An 8349-nucleotide genomic window follows, 5' to 3' on the forward strand; every position below is an offset into this window, starting at 1 on the left:
TACAATGTTTTTGAGGTTCACCCATGTTGTAGCATGCATTAGTACTTATGACTAATAACCCATTGTATAGATATACCACAGTGTGTTTATCCATTCATCTATTGTTGGACACTTGTGTTGTTTCCACCTTTTGGCTATTGTGAGTAGTGCTGCTGCAAACATACATAGACATGTATTTGTTTGAGTACCAATTTTCAGTTCCTTTTTTTTTTTTGAGAGAAAGAGAGTGTACACGTGAGTGGGGGGAGGGGCAGAAGGCGAGGGAGAGAATTTCAAGCAGGCTCTGTGCCAAGCTTGAGCCAATGCAGGGCTTGATCTCACGACCCTGAAATCATGACCTGAGCTGAAATCAAGAGTTGGATACTCAACCCACTGGGCCACCCAGGCACCCCCACTTTTCAGTCCTTTCATGCATATACCTAAGAGTAAAATTGCTAGATCATATGGTAAATCTATGTTTAATTTTTTGGAGAACTGTCAAACTGTTTTCCACAGCAGCTGAACCATTTTACATTCCCACCAGCAATGTATGAGGTTTATAATTTTTCTACATCCTTGCCAACACTTGTTATTTTCCTTTTTTTTTAAATTATAGCCATCCTAGTTGGTGTGAACTAGTACCTCATTGTGGTTTTTATTTGTATTTCCCTAACGACTAATGATATTTCATGTACTTGTTGGCCATTTCTATGTCTTCTTTAGAGAAATGTCTGATCAAATCCTTTGCCCATTTTAAAATTGGAAATGACATTGATTTTTGAATGTTAAACTTTGCATTATTGGAATAAAACTTATTAGGTCATGATGTGTTATCCTTATATATTGCTATGTTCAGTTTGCTAAAATTTTGTTTGAATTGTTCTCCTATGTTCATGAGGATATTGATCTGTAGTTTTCTCATTATGTTTTGGTCTGGTTTTGATTTCATGGTAATGCTGGCCTCATAGAATGAGTTGGGAATACTCCTTCCTTTTCAATTTTGTGGAAGAGTTTGTGTAGAATTGCTATTATTCCTTCTTTAAATGTTTGATGTATTTAACCAGGGCTGCCTTTAGTTTGCTTTATGGGAATGTATTCTTTCTTTTTTTTTTAAGATTTATTTATTTATTTTAGAGAGAGAGAGCACATGAGCGTGGGGAGCAGCAGAGGGAGAGAATCTTCAAGCAGACTCCCCACTGAGTGTAGAGTCTGACTCAGGGCTCGATCCCATGACCCTGAGATCGTGACCTGAGCTGAAATCAATAGTCAGATGCCTAACCAACTGAGCCACCCAGGCCCCCCTATGGGGAGGTATTCTTAAACTACAATCTCAATTTCTTTAGTAGATATAGGGCTATTCGGGTTATATATTTCTTCTGTAGTGAGCTTTGATAATTTGTGTTGTTAAAGGAATTTGTCCATTTCATCTTGTTGAATTTATTGGCTTAAAGTTGTTCATGATATTCAGTTCTTATCCTTTCAGTATCTGAAGAAGCTTTAGTGATGTCACCTCTCTCGTTCCTGATACTGGTAATTTCTCTATTCTTTTTTTTCCTCATCCAGTCTGGCTAGAGATTAATCAATTTTATTGATCTCAAAGAAGCAGCTTGTCATTTCATTAATTTTCTCTAGTGTTTTTCTGTTTTCTATTTTATTGTTTTCTGCTCTGATTATTATTTCCTTCTACTTGCTTTGGGTTTAGTGTGCTCTCCTTTTCTAATTTTTTAGTGTGGAGGTTGAAGTCCTTGATTTGAGGCCCTTTTCCTTTTCTAACGTAGGCTTATAGTGCTATAAAATCCTCCTAAATACTGCCTTAATGGCATCCCATGAATTTTGATATGTTGTTCCATTTTCATTCAGTTACTTTCTTATTTCTCTTTGATTTCTTGTTCACTCCACAGGGTATTTAGAAGTGTCTTGTTTAGTTTCAAATATTTGGCGATTTTCCAAAGATCTCTCTGACAATCTAATTTAATTCCCTGTAGTTAGAGGATATACATGTATGACTTATGTACTTTTAAATTAATTGAGACTAGTTTTATGGCTCAGAATATGGTCTATCTTGGTAAAAGTATCATGTGCACTTGGAAATAATGTGCATTCTACCCTTCTTTGGTGGAATGTTCTATAAATGTCAATTAGGTCAAGTTGTTAAAATCTATATCCTTACTGATTTTCTGTCTACTGGTTCTGAAAACCATTAAGAGGAAGATATTGAAATTTCTGCCTGTAATTGTGATTTTGTTTATTTCTCCTTACAGTTCTATCAGTTTTTGCTTCATGTATTTTGAAACTCTGTAGCTATATAAACATTTAAGACTGTAATGTCCTCTTGATGAATTAACCCCTTTATCATTATGAAGTGAATTTCCTTATCCCTGGTAATATTCTTTGCTCTGATCTATATTGTCTGATAATAAAGCCATTCCAGGGGTGCCTGGGTGGCTCAGTCAGTTAAGTGTCTGCCTTTGGGGTCAGGTCATGATCCCAGGGTCCTGGGATACAGTCCCACATCCGGCTCCTTGTTCAGCGGGAGGCCTGTTTCTCCCTCTCCCTCTGCTGCTTCCCCTGCTTGTGCTCTCTCTCTCGGTCAAATAAAATAAATAAAATAAAATAAAATAAAATAAAATAAATCCATTCCAGCTTTCTTTTCATTGGTGTTAGTTACCATGGTATATTTTCTTCTGTCTTTTAAAATTTTTAACCTATATGTGTTTTTATATTCATAGTATCTTTCTTATAGGCAGCATTTAGTTGGGTCTTGTTATTTTTTTTATCCAACTTGACAATTACTTCCTTTTAATTGATGTATTTAGATTATTTAGTATTATTTAGTATTTAGTATTATTTAATATTTATTTAGTTAGTGATAAGATCAAATTTAAATCTATTGTCTTGCTATTTGTTTTCTATTTGTCTATTTTTCTGTTTCCTTTTTCTTCCTTCTTTTGGTTTAATTGAAAAATGTTTGATTCCATTTTATCTCATTTGTTGGATTAGTAGCCATTGTCAGGGAGGAAAAACCTTTCTTTTACCTCTTATGTTTAAGGCTTGGCGGCCTGCAAATTAAAATGGAAAAAAAAAAAAGCCCAGATTAGTAAGAGAAAAAACTGATTTAATTATAGACTAAAGAAATGTGACTCAAGTTGTTGATTAGAATTTGGGGCTCATTCACCATCTTAATAGTAGATGGGGAGGGGCACGGGGGCACTTCTGGGACAACAAATGACTTCTTAGAAGTGGGGGTGGGGAGAAAGAGCACTTGTTGAAAAACAAATGACTTTTTGGAAAGATAAATAAGCCCTTAGGAGAATAGATAGGAGATACGATAGTTTTGTTACAATGTCTGCTTGGGTGTGGTGCTAACTTCACTCCAAAAAGAGATTAAAGTTATTCCCTGGGAGGGGATTTATGACAACTGAGTTCTTTTGGAAGGTTTTGTTTTTAGGCAAATAAAGGATTTCAGGAACTCAAATGCCCTCAACTCAAAAGAATTTTTTATGCTACAGTGGCTTAGTCTGGACTGCTTCACTATAACTCTTTAATTTGTTATTTTATTGGTTGTTTTAGGGTTTACAGTATACAATGAAAACTTGGTACAGTCTACCTCCCAGTGATGGTATAGTACATATCATATCGTATCAGATAGCATAAGAATCTTAAAATAGTATACTTCCATTTCTCACTGACTAAGCTTTGTACTCTTGTTATATACTTTACTTTTACGTATGTTAATAAACTCCACACTCTATTGCTATTTTTAACAATTATCTTTTATTTTTTTATTTTTAAAGATTTATTTATTTATTTATTTATTTGAGACAGAGAGAATGAGAGAGAGAGAGCACATGAGAGGGGTGAGAGTCAGAGGGAGAAGCAGGCTCCCTGCCGAGCAGGGAGCCCGATGCGGGACTCGATCCCGGGACTCCAGGATCATGACCTGAGCCGAAAGCAGTCGCTTAACCAACTGAGCCACCCAGGCGCCCCTAACAATTATCTTTTAAAGAGACTTAAATAACAAGGAAAAATACTGTATTTATATACAGAGTTACCATTTCCTGTGCTTTTCATTCTTTTGTGCAGATCCTTATTTCCATCTGGAATCATTTTTCCTCTGCCAAAAGACTTCCTTTAACAGGTCTTGTAGTGTGGGTCAGCTAGTGATGAATTATTTTGCTTTAAAAAAAAAAGTCTCAAAATGTCTTTTTTTGGCCTTCATTTTTGAAAGATATTTTCACAGGGTATAAATGCCTAAGTTGAAAGTTTTTTCTTGCTGTATTTTAAATATATTACTCCCCTCACTTCTGTATTATGTTCTTCCACATGAGAAATCTGTCAACTTCATTTTTTTCCCTTTTTATGTAATGTGTCTTTTTTCTTTGACTAATTTTAACATTTTCAATTTACCACTGGTTTTAAGAAATTTGTTTATGTTGAGACTTGGGTTAGTTCTTTTGTGCTTAGGGTTCATTGAGCTTCTTGGATCTGTAGACTTACAGTTTCCATACAGTCTTGAAAATTTTTGGCCATGTTTTCTTCCAATTTTTTTTGATTCCCATCTCTCTCTCTTCTCCATTGGTGGCTCTCATTACATGTGTAGTTAGCTTTTTAAAGTTGTTCCACAGCTCACTGTTGCTCTATTCATCTTTTTTATTCTTTAATCCCCCTGTATGGTTCATTTTGGATACTATCTTTTGAAACATCTTCAAGTTCAATAATAATTTCTTTTGTGCTATCTGATCTGCCATTAATCAGATCCATTATATTTTTCATCTCATGTATCGTAGATGATGTTGGATTTGGGTCTTTTTATATCTTCCATGTCTCTACTTAACATGTTACATTTTTTCCTCTAGCTTCCTATACTTAAGGTATATAATTACAATGATGGTTTTAATGTCCTTGTCTACTAATTCTATCAACTATGCAATTTTTATGTCAGTTTCAATTGATAGATTTTTCTCTCCATTATGGATAATACCTTCCTGCTTGCTAATTTTTTATTAAATGCCAAACATTTTGGCTTTCAACTTGTGGGTGCTGAATATATTTGTGTTCCTTTTTTTTTAATCTCTCAATGATTTTAATGCTTAGTTGTGATAAAGTAATTTTCCATCCAGTTCTTTTATGTAGAGCAAAATGTACTAGTTTAAAAAAATGTGCCTTCTTTAGCTTTTTCTTATACTTTTTTTTTTGCCTATCCTTCAAAACTGAAACCTGGGTATTTTTAACATAAGTAATGTGATGTTATATATACATTTTAATTGCACATTTTAGTAATAAAATAACTCCATATTCTGGTAACTCATAGTATATTTATAAAATGAAAAGCTTTCTATCAAAATACACTTTTCACTGGGAAAAATAAATAAAACAGACAAATGGATCTACACAAAGTAAAAATTAACTTTGGTAGGTTTCAGTGCAGGACGGTCCATAACAATCCTATTTGCCCTCATTCCCCTAGAGCTGCTCATCTTCTGAGTTAAGATTTTAAAAATGTTTTTCATTGAGATTATTATGTTGACATTCGTTTCTCATTCCACATCATCAGCCAAGCTCGGAGCACTTACAATTTCCCTGACTAATTGTTGGAAGCTTGGTCAGAAGCATCTGGACTGCTGGTGGTGGAAGAGTTTGCTGTAACACTTGAAATAAGTGTTGTGGCTGTCCACACACAGCAACTGCATTTGTCAGATGATCTACACCCTTCTCATATTCACCTCAAGCTAGCAACTTTCCTTCAAGGAAGAATTTTGGAATAGCTTCAGCATCTTTAAGGTCAGGTAACTTGAAAAGTCCAGCTCTCTCCTTGGCAAGCTTTTGTTTCTTTGGTTCTCGAAGCCTGTTCTCGAAGCTGGGGCCGCGCCATCTCTGGTGGTAGAAGTAAATATAGTACCCGATGAAAAGAGCCCTGCAGACACCTGCAGTGATGGTGCTATTCTGGCCCACCATCTTCTCTTGACCGAGGAGCAGGAGTGAGCTCAGCGGCATCAGGATCCAGGCGACAAAGCAGTAGGCTGTGGACCCTCGGAGCAGACCCCCCCCCTTGCTCCCACCTGACACTTGCCATAAAGAATGTAGAAAGGCCTGTGTTTGTGATCTTATATACACTCTTGAGCTTTGTTCTGAGGTTGATTTAAGTTACTAGGGAACATTTTTATCCTTTCAAGTCATTCCTTTAAGCTTTGTTAGGACAAAAGCAATCTTTGGTCTAGGGCTAGTTTTTTCACAATACTGAGGCAAAACCCTTCTGAGTACTCTACCCAATTCCCCATCATTAATGAAGTTTTCTACTCTGGTGGGAACAAGAATGTGGTAGGTGGAATTCTAAGATGACCCCTAATGACCCACACCTTTATATAATCCCCTCCTCAATGAGTATTGTCCCTCCCAGAATTAAGTTTTTTTTATACTGCACAATTGATGTCAAGAAAGGCTGATTACCCTGGGTGAGTCTCACCTAATCAGATGAGCCCTTAAATAAGACTAGGTTCTTCCTGACAAAAGAAATTTGATGCACAAGAGGGATGGAGTCAACATGAAGGAAATTATCCCTTGCTGGTTTTGAAAATGGACAGGGTCATGGTAAAGACCTGAAACTAACCTTTCTAATGAGAGCAGCCCCTACTGACAGCCAGTGAAAAAATGGTGTCTCAGTCCTAACAATGGCAAGGATCTAAATTCTGGCAACAACAAATGAGTTTGGAAGTGGATTCAGCCCAAGAGCCTCCAGAAGGGACCCAACCCATCCACGATCCTGGCATCAGCCTGTGAGACCCTGAGCAGAGGACCCAGATAGCCTGCATTCAGAATTCAGACTTCAAGAACTGTGAACTTGTAAATCGGTTTTATTTTAAGCCACTAAGTATGTGGTAATTTGTTCCACAGCAGTTGAAAATTAATATAAGGAACTATTCTTGGCCTTGTGTGACCTCTGAGAATGTGTTTTACATTACTCTCTTGGTTGGCCTCAAACATTTCTCTCATGTGCGTACACTGATCAATGCTTGGTGGAAGACTAAAGTGGGACCTTCTACTCATCTTTGGAGGTCTATTTTGTGTTTTCTCCTCTCTCATACTCTGCCTTGAGAACTCTAGTCTCCTTGACCTTTCTGAACTCCAAGCTCTGTCTACTTAATTCAGGCAGGCTGCTAGGCTCTGCTTGAGATCCTTCTTCTTGCACTTTTGAAATTCGCTCCAGGCTGTAAACTGGGAAACAATAGAATTTGTCTCATTTGTTGCTGTTGTTTAATTTTAACTAGGCTCCAGAGCTAACATGGGGCTTGAACTCATGACCCTAAGATCAAGAGTCTCATGCCCTACTGACTGAGCCAGCCAGGTGCTTGGTCTCATTTGTTTTCTATCTCTCAGAGATCACTGCCCTTTGTTGGTTGATGTCTAGTGTCTTAAAAACTATAGCTTCATATATTTCATCTGTTTTATTTTGTTGTTTCAAGACAAAAGTAGAAGATACCACTTTTTTAGTAGTGTTATATAGTTATATTATTTTTTTAGTTAATAATGTTCTAATTTGTATTTTAAAAATAAACATCCTGCTCAACATTTTTCTCTTTGGTTCCATATACATCATACTTCTTGCTATTTTTCAGTGTTCGGCATGATGCCTTGCATGGAGTAAGCACTCAATAAATGCTTGACTTGGTTTTTAAATTTGACTTTTAAAAACTCACCATTCATTTGCAGTAACCTTTTCAGAGATATCATGGATACTATTACATGATTTCACATTAGTTGTCACGAATCATTGCATAACCACACCAAAACTGGTTATTATAATATATTGATAAATACATGTAAATGTAAATATATGCTCTACTGTCTTAGTCTGGTTTCCCTAAGAGCAGATTCTAAGATTAAGGCTTGTGGGCAGGTAATTTGTTTAGAAATATGGTTTCAGAAAGCAGATGTGCATAAAAAGGAGGTGGAATAGAGAAGGTGGAAAAGAACCAATCCAAGTACAAATAGAGTTGGCCACCACTGTAGAAAATTGGTGTCTAATCCATCCAACTGGGATCTTTTGTAAAGTGTGAAAAAATGAGTCTCAGAACTGTCTATTCAGGGATCAAAGGGGAAAAAATCATCTATCTATGGTCTCCTGTTCTCCAGTGGTCAAGAGTGGCCCTATGGGTATTAAACTCCCTCACATTTTCTGGTTGTCCATGTGGGAATGCAGAGGGAGTTCCTAGTGATAGAGGAAGAAAAGCCTCAGGGAGGGAAATAGAACATGTATGACACTAGCCAAGGAGAGACAGTGTCCACTTGCATCTATGCAAAGGCAGTCCAAGTCTGAATGCAGCTGGTCATTGCAGCAGTGGCTGGAGTAAGAGGAGAGGCCAAGAGGATTTT

The 8349-nt window shown here is 36.7% G+C and overlaps 1 pseudogene; it reads right to left on the bottom strand.

The window, feature by feature from the left end:
• Positions 1–5516: 5516 nt before the first annotated feature.
• LOC102744634 (mitochondrial import receptor subunit TOM20 homolog pseudogene) lies at positions 5517–5934 on the bottom strand (annotated as a pseudogene).
• Positions 5935–8349: the final 2415 nt, after the last annotated feature.

This window comes from Leptonychotes weddellii, chromosome X (assembly GCF_054177405.1).
Source record: "Leptonychotes weddellii isolate Sample4059 chromosome X, ASM5417740v2, whole genome shotgun sequence".
NCBI classification, from domain to species: Eukaryota; Metazoa; Chordata; class Mammalia; order Carnivora; family Phocidae; genus Leptonychotes; species Leptonychotes weddellii.